Below are 12,757 nucleotides of genomic sequence, written 5' to 3' on the forward strand. Positions count from 1 at the left end.
TGAGTTCAAGCCCAGCCTGAACTGCATAGTGAGACCCTGTGTCAAAACAAAAGAAAAATATAGGAAATGAGATCCAAGAAGTCTGTAACTCCCTAGCTGGCACCTAGAGATCTCGTGACTGGTGACTGTCATTTCCCATTAGTCTGGCCCTTCACTGTCTTATGTGCCTGCTCAGTCTCTGGTTCCACCTTCTGACCTCTGGATAGCGCTCTGAGTAAACTAAGTCATGCTGGCCCCAGCCAGTACCTACACAGCAGTGCTCTGATGGAGTAGATCTTCGAGGGATTGAATAGTCTTTATTTTTCTTAATTTTTATTTTAAAGTAAACATCCTAGGTGACCCTGCTGTTTGAGCCACTGGATAAGTTGCTATGGGGTTTTACTTCAATGGAAGCCAACTTGTGCCCTCAGAAATGGAGGGGGTGGGGGTTGTGGCTCATGGGAGAGCGTTTATCCAGCATATTTGAGGCCCTGGGTTCCACAGGACTAAAAAGTAAAGCACAGTTCAGCTGAAAGGTACTTTCCCACGGCCCTTGGAACCACAAGTGACCCCCTCCTGGGGGGTGGCATTTCTCCATGGGTGGGGGGCAACACCAGCTGTGTCACCTCCTGCAGCTGTCTCGGCGCTGTGGCCCATGGGAGAGCACCATGAAATTCATTCTCCACATCTCCCAAAGCGGGCCAGGTGGCAACTGACTGGGGCTGCTGACCCCACCCGACAGGGCTCCCCAAGTCCTGCTGCCTTCTGTCCCAGCTCAGTCCATGCCCCTGATGGGGAGACGTTCTCTGCTGGTGCTCAGGGAATGCCCGGCTCTTGCATTTCTACGTGTTCACTGAGGTGGGTGGCATGGGGAAGTGGCCCTGATTATGGCCCCCCAAGGCTTGGATTTGAGGGGAGGCAGACAAGGCGGCCTTCTCAGATGTTAGAGACTGAAGGAGGGACTTCCTGTGCCTCAGGGTGACTGCAGGCAGGTGCAGAGGGCTGAGGAAGAGGGAGGCCCAGGGCAGGGAGGCTGTCCTTCACCAAGGACACAGGACTATTGACGCAGCAGAGCCAGGCGCAGCCTCTGGACCTGGTCCACAGCCGGAGGAAATGGCACTCCCTGAAAAACAAAGTTGAAACGGTTAGCTGAAGGGAAGAGAAAGAGGAAGGGGGCAGAAAAACACCTCAAACTGTCTGCTCATCAAAATCACCGGGGCAGCTTGTTCAAAATACAGATTCTCACAGTGGCTCTGTGTCAAAAACACTGTGCTTGCTAGCTCTGGGTTTCTCTTCCTTTTTTTTTTTTTTTTTTGAGAATGGTCTAAAGGGTGTTCCGGGTCTCACTACTAGATCAGACTTGTAGTGATCCACCTGTTCACAGCCTCCCAAGAGCGGGGTTTACAGGCATGCACCACCATGCCCAGTCTCAATTGCCATCTCAGCACACCCCGGGGGTAGGACCAGCATGGCCAGCCCGGGGATCAAACCCCCTGCCCCTGTGCCTGTTTGCAGTTGCTTTAATCTGCTGAGCTATTTGGCCAGCCCTGGATTTCTCTTCCTTGTGGTTAAAAAATGTAGGTCCCAAGTAGCAAGGCTTGGAGGCTCCCTAGGAGGTTGGTGCAGGGCAGGAAGGAGTCCTCTTGGGACCAGTGAAAGAATTCTAGGTCTGATTTGCTTTTTGAGTAACTTGGGGGGGGGGAGTCCTAAAGGCAGCATCTCCTTAGTCGAGCTGGCTCCCTGTACCTGGAACTGCTCCCCACCCTCCAGCATCCTGGTGGAGGCTCCCCTGAAGCTCCCCTTCCCATCAGCCCTTGCAGCCTACAGAAGGTGCCAAATGCTGGGTCCTGAACTCTGGACCACACCCCGTTATTGCAGACAGGCCTTAGCTGCTGTAACTGAAGGAAAGACCTTCATAGGGAGGGTATCTGCAATCATTCAGGCCTAATCCCAAGTGTCCCCATTAGAGAGAAGGAAGAACAGTTGGAATTAGAAGCAGAGACAGTGACATACTCTTTGAAGACAGAGGAAGGGGCCACAAGCCAAGGACAGCAGGCAGCTACTACACACTGAAAAGGGCAAGGACCTGATTTTTCCACAGGGTTGCCTGGAGCAACCAATGCTGCAAATTCCTGGACTCTCGCCCAGTGGCACTGATCCCCACCCCTTGGCCTCTAGGACCATCCTCATCCACTTGCATGGCAGTGCTTCCTCACAACAGGTCAGAGTCCCAGACACCACTGAGCTGGGGTCAGTAGGGAGGTCCCTGCCCTACCAGCTCTTTCCCACGGCTCTGGGGACCAGAGCCAAACACCTCTCCCACCACCCCACCCTGTCTCTGGACCTCTTGTCAGATCTGGTGTCTTCCCTCAAACTCTTTCTTAAATCTTGGGACAGTCCCTTCACTAGCATCTCTGTTGTCCTCTCATGCCGCTCCTTGGCCTGCTTCCTTTGCCCTCTGACCTACCCCCCACCTGGCAGTGCAGCCCAGGGCTCCCCGCACACCTGCCCTTCTCTGCTTGTTCTGCCTTCCACTGAAAAGACCTGGTGCTCCACATTCTCAGATGCAACCAGGCCCCTCCTGGGACCGCCTGCAGGAGGCTGGTCCCCCCTGCTGTTTGCTTCACAGCTCCTTTTTTTTTTTTTGGCAGAACCGGAGATTGAACTCACCCTGTCACTCACCACCTTGTGGTTGCCAGGGAAACGCTTGTTCTACTGAGCCATCTCCCCAGCCCGTGCTTCATAGCTCTTAATACCATTGGACATGTTTCTAGGTCTGTCTTTTCCCCACCATGAGTGCTAAGTTTCTTAGGGGCAAGACCTTCACGCTGGGTCATGGGCACATGCCAGGGAGCCTGTCAGACGCGCTCCTCTGGGATCTGACAAAGTTCATGATGAGTGGCTCTCTGAGTCCCGGGCCTGGGCTTCTGTTGCCCTTGATAGGCCTCTTTTCCCCTCTGGGCTTCTGACACCCTGTCTGAAGGCGCAGGGGGGTAGGGGTGGGGTCCAGGTCCGGTCGGCACCCAGGGAAAGAAAGCATGAGGATGGGCTAACAGCTGCTTCAGAGCCCAGCCTGGGTGGCAACCGCCCCACCCTGCGCGCTGTGGGTCTCAGACTGAAACAAAGGTGGCAAAGCCCATGTGGAGGCTCCTGCTGGCATTGCTCTGAGCGTAGCTATCTAAGGGCCACACACTGAGCCCAGACAATGGGACGAGACTTGTGGCCGAGTACTTGATAAGTCCCCTGCTGGCACTTTAGCTCAAAGAAATAACCAGAGATGTATGCAAAGACATGTGTGTTAAGATGCTTATGAAATAACTATTTATAATAGCCAACAATTTGGAGGGAGCCCATGGGTCGGACCACAGGAGATTGATTTAATTATTAAAATGCCATTCAGTGGGAAGCTATGCAACCACTTAAAATTGTATTTTCAAGGAATATCTGAATGACCCAGGGGGCTGGGGAAATAGCTCAGTAGAATAAGTGCTTGTCTGGCACGCACAAGGGCCGGAGTTCAATTCCTGGTTCCGCCAAAAGAAACCAACCAGACAAACAAACAAAAAATATCAGATGTTGAATGACCCAGGAAAATTCTTATGATGTCATTAGCATGGGAAAAATTAAGATTTATATATAATATGTGTGTGTTATGTATGTACACACATATATTCACAATAGGATCTCAATTTTATTTAAGTATGTGTATATGTTAATAATGGTTGTCTCCATTTAGTATGAACATCATGGGTATTTATAGCTTATTCCTTACACTTTTAAAGATTTAAAAAAATTGTTTTACACTGGCCTTATATTCATATTACGGTTTTTAAATGCTGTTAGCTTTTTTTGGGGGGGCGGTATTGGGAATCAAACTCAGGACCTCATGCTTGCCAGGCAGGCCCTGTGCCACTGAGCTAAACCCCGGGCCACTAGCGTTTTTCTAATGAGGAAAGAATTTTTATTTTCAGCTATGTGTTGGACATGCTGAGAATCCCAGTGCTCTAGGAACCTGAATCAACAGGTTTGCAAGTTCAAGCCCAGCACAGTAACTTAGGGACTTAGACTCTTTCTCAAAACAAAAAATAGAAAGCGTGAAGACAGCTCCATGTGAAGGTCCTGGGTTCAATTTCCAGTACTGAGGTGGAAACACTGCCTACCATGTCTTCTTCGGGCAGAATGTAGATGGAGCAGTGAAGAGAAGCTTGGGCTGTCAGCCTATGCACCTCTCCACGAGTCTGGGGTCTTCCTGGTCCAGACAGCCCTCTGTAGGAGGTGGAAGTTGGGCTTGGGCTGCGTGAAACAGTCTTTGCTGAGAGTGAGTTCCACGTATTGTGTGGGTCCCACGTGAAAGGGGTGCTCACTCTCAAGATCTGGTACCTGAAGAAGAAACAGAACTTCTGGGGCAGAAGATCAACCTGGGAGAAGATGCTACAGGTAGAGGCGGAACAGAGAACTGGGGGAGGAGAGGCCCACATAGAACCGGCCAGCACGTGGCAGCCAGCAGAGGTTGAGCGGCTGAGGTCGGGCCAGACCCCACCTGGGCAAACCTGCTTGCCTGATGGTTCTGCTGGGCACCGCTGTCTCTTCCCTTGGGCATGCTGACGGCATCATACAGTCTCCCAGCTTGCTTAGCCACTCTCTGTGAAAGTAGGCCAACACTGGTGCCGCCATCCTTGGCCCACGCAGTAGAAAGGACAGTGGTACCCCAGAGACAGCCAGAGTGAGACAATGGGAGGGAAGAAAAGTGAGCGAAAGAGAAGGCAAGCAGAGGACGCACCAGGGCTATTTGGCCCAGCAGTTCCCCACTCTGGAAACACTCCTTCCGGAGCTAAAGCTCTCAGATTCTGGTTTGTGAAATGACAATAATTTGATTTGGTGTCCTTTGTGCATAAATTGGCATACGATTATTAGAGCAAATTCAGAGAAGCAAAACCATACTAAAAACAAAGAAAAAGAAGGAATCTAAAATTATCCCTAGGGGCCGGGGAGATGACTCAGTAGGATAAGTGCTTGACTGGCAAACGCAAGGATCTGAGTTCAATCCCCGGTTCCGCCAAAAAATAAATAAATAAATAAATAAATAAATAAAATAAAATTATCCCTTATCTCACAACTGGCTAATTTTTTTGTATAGCCTTACGACATTTTAAGGCATGAACATATTAAAAATCAGATTATTTTATATAATCATCAGCTGTTTCTTACTATGCTATAAACTTATTCCTAGGCCCTTAAATGTTCTTCTATACCTTTTCTTTCGTCTTTCTGAAACAGGGTCTGTGTATGGCCCAGGCTGGCCTTTAACTCATTCGGTAGCCCAGGACGGCCTTAAATCCTGCTGCAGTTTCCCAAGCATTGAGACCACAGGTGCGCACTGTCACGCCCAGCTACAGCAATGCCTTTTAAGGGCTACCTTGCATTTTATTCTGCAGCTGTCTCATGATTAATTTAAACACTCCCCTCCCTTTGGACATTTAGGTTGCTCCCAGCCGATCAGTAACACAATGAAGAACAACCTACTAGCTAAACCTTTACAGATCCTGTGGATTCACTTAGAATAATGGCCGGAAATTGACTCCTTGAATCAAAAGACACAAGACTTTTTTTTTCCATCCCTGAGCAGACCCCAAGGCTGGGTTATTCTGAGGTTTTGGCCCCAACCCCTACTTCCCCAAGCTCTAGCACCTCTCTGACCCTGAAGTCTGCCAGTACTCCACACCCCAAGCCACTGGGCCTTCTCTCCCCACTCTGCCCTCGGGCTTCAAACTCACCCAAGAGAATGACTTACACCTCCGGTGCACAACAGGAGGCCATTTGTCTTGGGCACCGGAATCCCCATTAGATAAAATCTGAGCAGATGGCATTATTTATTTATTTTATGTCTTTCTGGTCAGACAAGTCCCCAGCCTTCTGATCACCTTCTTCAGGTCGGGGTTAAGAGTTTATGGAGAGGAGGAACAGGTCCTGGGATGCAGGTCAGTCTACGGGCTCACAGAACCCCACTTCCCACCTCCACCCCCTACTTCAGGCCCACCCAGCTCTAGCCTCCCAAATCCTTCCCCCATCCAGGTGAGAAAGTTTAGGGTGTTGGCAACTGAAAGGGCTCTAGTCCCTGACAGGGCTTGAGAGTCCAGGGCTGGGACCAAACCTAGCCTGTGCAGGGAGGTAGGCTCTCTGGGCCTCCCATTTGAGGGCTCGGGCTAGCCTTGAAAGGCTTCCTCTGCTCAGTGCTGCTTTGTCTGAGCACAGATCTTCTCTGGCTTGATGCCTGTTTTAGGCTCAAACTCTGCAATCCCCATGAGGACTCCCTAAGAGTCCCGCATGCTATTGTTCTCGACAGCCAAAGCACACCTCTGAGCCTCACTAGCAGGCAGCCTTGTGTGTCTATGGAGAGGCAGCAGGGTGCGCGCCCACCATCAAGCCTCAAAGATGGGCAGAGGAGCGGGCACTGGGGCCTGGGACCCTCCTGGCTCTTCCCCCAGAGCTGCCTTCCCACCCCTTGGCTCCACTGATGGCTGGTGAGGTGTGTGCTTCAATAGGTCAAGCAGGCCCAAGGCAAATGTGCTCACAAGATGCGGACAAGAGAGGGGACAGGGCTTCTTCCTCGGGCTTGGCAGTCCTGCTGGCCTCTGTTGGCATGGGCTGGCCACTCAGTCACCCTCACTGTCTCTCTGGCCAAGGGGCCTTGCTTGTGGGAAGCACAGGCTTGCCTTGGCCCAGCAGTCTACAAGATTTGGGACTGGAGAAGGAGGGTTGGGCCATCGGTTCCCTAGACTGCATGCTCTGTAGGGTACTGGGGACAGCACTCTGGGTCTGAGCAGTGCACAGACCCCTGCCTGAGGAGCAAGCCATGCTTCCTTTCTGCCTGGCCCCAGGCCTTGTGTCTGCCCCTCAGGGGCAGCGGTACAGACCTCCCTCTTTCCCACTGAGGAAACCCCAGCACTGTGACTCCATAATTCCCACTCAAGTCCAGTCACAGGCAATTTTAGGGCTTTTGACAGTCAAAGGAATTTCAGAATTCATCTCCTATCTCCGCCAGTGGCAGCCTCTTCCCTTCCATTGAGGGACCAAATTCTTGGGCTTAGTGTTTGAGTTTTTCACTTGGAGGCCACTCCAGTTCTGCAGTGAACTCTTTCCAAAGACCCCAGCTTTCCCCAGAGCCCAGCTACCTAGCACTACCCGCTCTGTCATCTCGCCTGTGGGGGTTCAGGGTGGTGGGATGGATGGGGGATCCAGGCTCCTCCCTGCCTGGAGCGCCACTTGGTCTCAGGACCCTCTCATCTAGGGCTGGGTATGTTTCAAGAGATGCCGTTCTATATGAATACATTTATGGGCTATCACAGTTCCAAAAATCCTTTGTTGGATCTCACGTCCTAATTAGGGAATTATGCAACCTATCATCCTGATAGGGTCTCCTCTCTGGCACGGATGCACAGTGAGCCAGGCCCCTCCTGTGAGGCCATGGAGCTCCCTGAAGGCTGCCTGCTTGAAATCCACTACAGAAGGATTGTGCAACAGGCGTGATGTGCAACAGATGTGCATGCATGGCACGGGAAAGCTGGGCCCTCCCTCTGGGGGACACTCCTGCCAAGCTCAGGAGAAGAAGGGTCCTCCCAGGGGCTTGCACCAGGATGGCTTTCTATGGGATCTCAGCCTCAGCACTGGGTGGAGTGCATGTGTGTGTGTGCGTGCATGCGTGAGTGCATGAGTGTGTGTGTGTGTGTGTGTGTGTGTTTACACACCTCATCCAAACTCTGACCAGCTCCTCCAACATGACAGTGCCAGGCTCAGCCTGCCCACCACCCTCCTGGTTGTTCCTTCATCCAGGGGGACCACACCCCACAGTGGGCCTCTGAAGGCTTCTCTCCCAGGCTTGCTTTTGCTTCACCTTGCTTTCCAGACCACCACCACTGGGCTGGACACCCAGGCTGTATGGCAGCATCCCCTAATCCAGGTAGGAAGAGCCAGGCTATCTGGTCCAAGTGAGGGCTTAAATCCAGAGAGCAGAAGTGACTAAGCTGGGTCACCCAGCAAGTTCAGGGCAGAAAGGACATAAGAATTGAAGTCTGCTTTGCAGCCCAGGACAAGCTCACTGAGAAGGGACAAGGACCTGGGAAGGAAGGAGAAGCCGGCGCTGCCCAGTCTGAGTGCAGAACCAGGGACCCGCAGCACCCCAGAGTAGCCCAAGGCTGGCTCAACCCACCCCTGCAGCACTCCTGCCATCTTTGTGAGCCCCAGCACCCCTCAGAGGCTGTGCCCCTTCTGTGTCTGTCCTCTACCCACTGCCCAACTGCCACCCAAGGCTGCTCTAGGTTGCTGGGGTGGGGTAGGGAGAGGGGTTTATGCTGCACTAGACCAAAATCACTTCTGGTTCAGCCCGCCCCACCCTTGGCAGCGCCCCCCACCAGTGCCCCAAGGCCTGACGCAGCCCATAAATTACGTAGGGACGGCTGCTGACTCAGCTGGGAAGCGCAATGCCCCCAGCCCAGCCCCAGCGCCAGCCCCAGCCCTCAATCCCACAGCTGGCTCTCATTCCGGAGAGCTCCTCCTCAGGAAATTCCTGGAAAATATCAGGCTTCTTGGAGGGGAGATCGCCTAAGCACAGCCCCAGCAGGGCGCAAAGCCGCTGCCGCCTCATCCATCATCCCGCAGCCCTGCCCCTCCTCCCTGGCTTATGTACTTGTGTGGCACTGAACCTGAGGTGTTGTCTCTGTAAAGTGACCGGCACTCGGCGGGAAGGGACTGGAGGGAGGGTGATGGGGGCAGTCAGGGCAGACTGCTGGAAGGTGGAGGGCTGCTCCCCCGCCAGGAGAGAAATTGAGCAGTAAAGGGCTGGGAAGAGTGGGGAAGGCATGGGCCATGTTGGGGTGCGAACATACCAGTGTGGATGAGGTGGGGAGGGGCAGCAGGAGGCATCAGGCTCCAGGGTGCTGGCAGGAGCCTCAGGAGCAGAGGGCCAGGGCTAGGCTGGGCCATGGGCTGTGTAGTAGGCCTCCAAGGCAGAGGCTCAGGAGACTTGGGGCAGTTGGGAGCATACGGCAGGCCTGGGTGGCCTCTGGATGGCTAAGAAGAAGAATCTGGGGTGAGAGGAACTTCGGCCAGCAAACTCCCAAAAGCACTGCTTCCACCCACATTGCTGGACAGCCCTGGGATTCCAGGACCCACCCACTCAGGCCTCGGGTATGGGGTGAGGCCTTTGGATTATTGCACTCCAGTCAGGTGGCAGAGGAAGGAGCCCAGACTAAGGACACGGCCGTGGCCTCTGGGAGCCTTCATCTGAGGAGGGAACCCAGTCTCTTCCTCAAGGAGCACTCAGTCTAATGAGGGGACAGGACTCCTAGGCTCTACTGCATGCTCTGGGCCTCAAGCCCTATTGAAACTCCTTCCTCAGAAAATGCATTCTGAGGTAAGTAAAAGCCTCAGATAAAACAGGCTTCACCTCAGACAATTAAAACTTTTGAAGATTGAAAATCCCTGTCCCACCTCTTCCAGGAAGCATGGCTGGGGATCAGGCTGGGCCTGGTGGAGCCACCTGGGAGAGCAACAAAGTGAAGGAGGGGCCTCTGGGCGGAGCAGGTGGGAGCTGTCCTCCTGCCAGCCAGGGTGCCCAAAGCAGGGCCTCTGAGTTCCTGGCCTTTGCTCCCCCTCCTGAGAACAGCAGTTCTACAAGGTGGGGGTCAGGGAGAGGTGGGGCTGTGGCCAGAGAGACAAACAAAAAGAACAAGACATGGGGAGGAAGAACAGCCCAGGGATCTTCCCATCCTCAGCTCTAAAGTCAGGAAGCTGCCTCACAAATGGGTGTCTCGGGAAGGCCTCCTTTGTCCCCTGGAGGAATATAGCCTTTAGCAGCACTGCCTAAGCGGGAGCCCTTAAGACCTTGTACTGATGTTTCTGGGTTGGGATCCTAACAGAGCTGCCTTGGCCGCTGACAGGCCAGCACCTGGTTGAGGTGCCTCCACTTCACCTGTCTGTTCTGAGGATGAAAGATAGAGGGAAGGGCAAGGGTGAAGGAAGCCCAACAGGCCCAACCTAGGGTTGGGTCCCTGGAGGTAGCCTGGGTGCTCACCTCCTTCACCACTTGTCTGAGGCAGTGGTGGCTAAGGTGGGAAGGCAGCCTGGCAGGGAGTGGAGTGGGAGCAGGCAGTGGAGGCCCCATCCCTGTTGGGTGGTGGGTCTGCTGCAGGGCTGGCTGGAAAGGGGGTGGGACATCCTGCCTCTTTGTCTCTGGCCGACATCTTTCCAGAAATTCTTCCTGCCATGAGGAAGAGCCTGGGCAACCTCAAAGGCTTCCAGGAAGGAAACCAGGTTTCCCAGAGCTTCCTTGGCCAGACCTTGGGCGCCTCCTGATCAGCTCAGCCCTGGGGCAGAGTTTTCGGGAAGAACTGACCCATGGAACCCAGGCTCACCTAGCCTTGCTGGGCCAGGCCAGGCTTGTGTCTCTTATGCAACAGAGACCAGAAAAAAAATGCCTGCACATTGCTGGGCTTCCCACAGGGCCAGCGCTTCAGTGTCTACTGCCTCCTCCTAGTTTCATGTTTAGCCCTTTTCTAGGTCTAGGGGGGAGGGGGGTTTGTAGGTTTCTTGTAGGGCTTTTTGAGACAATGCCCTTCTATGTATTCTAGGTTGGCGCTAAACCCACTGTGTAATCCAGGCTGGTCTTAAACTCACGGCAATCCTCCTGCCTCAGTCTGCCAGGTTCAAAGATTGTAAATGTATTCTACCATGCCCATCCAGACTTTTCCTAGGTCATGAGGGGGTGACACAGGGAGATTTATCACTATTCTCCAGCAGAGCATTTTCTTAGTGTGTCCAGCTCAGCCCCACCCTACAGAAGTGGTCCTAAATATAGTGGGAAGTTTGCAGCTCGGGGCCTGTCAGCACTCCCAGCGCACCCTGTAAACATCAAAGTCTCCAAGGAACCCTGCAAGCGCTGGCCTCAGTCTGATTAATCCAGCATTCCTCACTCATTCCGCCGCAGTGCGAACACAGAACCATGAACTTGGGTCCCACACACTCTGGGAAAACTCCTCAGGCTTTTGATGAGTGCCTTTCAAACTTGACTCCACCTACGGTCGAAGGAAAGGGGGTAAGAGAATGAGCAGGACTCCATGTCTCCATTTTACCCCCGTCCCACGTGCCCTAATTCAGCCAACATCCTTTTTCTGCTTCCAGTTTCCAAGAATGAGTTTTTATTTGAGGAAAGGAAGGCTATTGCTGCTAACACTGAGTGTGAGAGTTGCAAGGGTCTGAGCGCGGCGCCCCTCCCAAGTCGAGCCGTGGCAGCCTAGCAGTACTAGAGGTGGTAGTGCTAGGGGTGGGGCCCTCGGGGATATCTAAGGCACAAGGGATCCGTGTCCTTATAAAAGAGACCCAAGGGAGCCCCCTGACCTATTTGCCAGGTGGCAATGCAATAAAATTATCCAGTCTGAACTAATACAAGCGCCACACTTTGTGGCCCTTGATGAGTATATGAAGAAAGAGAAAAGAGGTAGAATTAGGGTAAAATCTGGAATAAAAATAGGAAAATTTTAAAATGCAATGGACTAAGCAGAGGAGGCGCATGGTATCTGAAGATATCAGCTTATGAATCCCAGAGTGCGCTGCAGAGTTTGCGTGGGTGGATGAGGAGTCGGGAGCAGGTGGGGTCGAGTTCCCCGCGGAGAGCTGGCTCTCCCACGAGGTGTCCGCTGAGCCTTTCGCAGACTTGCGGGGGAGGCAAGGCTTGCCCACCGCAGCGCGACTAAGGAGAGCCGGGCGAGATGCAGGGCAGAGTAAAGACATTGTGGCCAGGGCTGTGGGGGTCAGAAGAGAGAGGTTCTGGGGCGCCAGGGACTCGGCAAGGCTTCTGCCTGAGATCTGGAGTGGCACGGCCTGGCTGCGCTAGCGGAAGCTCGCGTCTTCTACCCTAGAACGTTCCGAGTGGCGGCACTCCGTAGACTCTCTTTCCCGCAAGTCTGTCTTCCCACATTGACCTTCTCGATTGCTTCTTTGTGATTCTCAAGCGAATATTTATTCCTGGTTTTCTATTTATTTACCTCTTTGTGCTGCATTTTAGGTAAATTCTCAGATCTCCTTTCTCAGCTGTGTAATCTGTTGAGTCTGAATTATGATGACAATCTTTTATTTTAGAAGTTCTGCAGTCTAGCTTGAGAAAGCTAAAAAATCCGAGCATTCCAGCCTCGCTCCTAGAGTGACAACTGCTAAATGGTCAAGCTCAGGCTTCCCATTGGGTCTCTAAGCTGCTTCGAGCTCCCAGAAGCCTCCCTAAGCCCTCCCCGACCCCCCAGTAATCCAGTGTAAATCAGCATGCTACCTCTGCATGCCTCAGCACACCAGCCACAGGAAGTGCAGGCAGAGCTAAGAAAATATTTGGGGAAAGCACTCGTTAATAGTTTTTTTTAAATAATCCTATTTTAGTGCCAGGGAGATAACTCAGCCGGCTGAGCATCTGCTTAAGCAAGCACAGGGACTGGGGTTCGATCCCTGGCACCACATGCCATGCCAGCCCTGCCTCCAGGCATGCTGAGCCAGCCACCTAGACCAGGGGTGGTGGTGCACCCCTATAATCCCAGCATCTGGGAGGCTGAAAACAGGAAGATCACTATGAGTTCGAGCTGCATAGTGACACCCTGAACCAAATACATATTTATTTATAAATACCCCAGCTTTCTATCATAAATAGTAGATATTTCTATTGCCCTTTGGATGACTGTCATTATCCTGCCACCCTTTGGTGTAACCTTGGGACTGTCCTTGGTCCTCCTTCAACCGTGGT

General features: G+C 52.9%; 1 long non-coding RNA gene across 1 annotated transcript in view; it reads right to left on the reverse strand.

Moving 5' to 3' along the window:
* Positions 1–283: 283 nt before the first annotated feature.
* LOC111815717 overlaps positions 284–12,757 on the reverse strand; it is a 58,442-nt gene continuing 45,968 nt past the window's right edge. The window contains exon 4 of the long non-coding RNA XR_002820369.1: positions 284–1,102. This is a non-coding gene — a long non-coding RNA (uncharacterized LOC111815717). The remainder of the gene's footprint in view (positions 1,103–12,757) is intronic.

The sequence above is a fragment of the Octodon degus genome, unplaced genomic scaffold, assembly GCF_000260255.1.
Source record: "Octodon degus isolate 3935 unplaced genomic scaffold, OctDeg1.0 scaffold00020, whole genome shotgun sequence".
In the NCBI taxonomy this organism is placed as follows: domain Eukaryota; kingdom Metazoa; phylum Chordata; class Mammalia; order Rodentia; family Octodontidae; genus Octodon; species Octodon degus.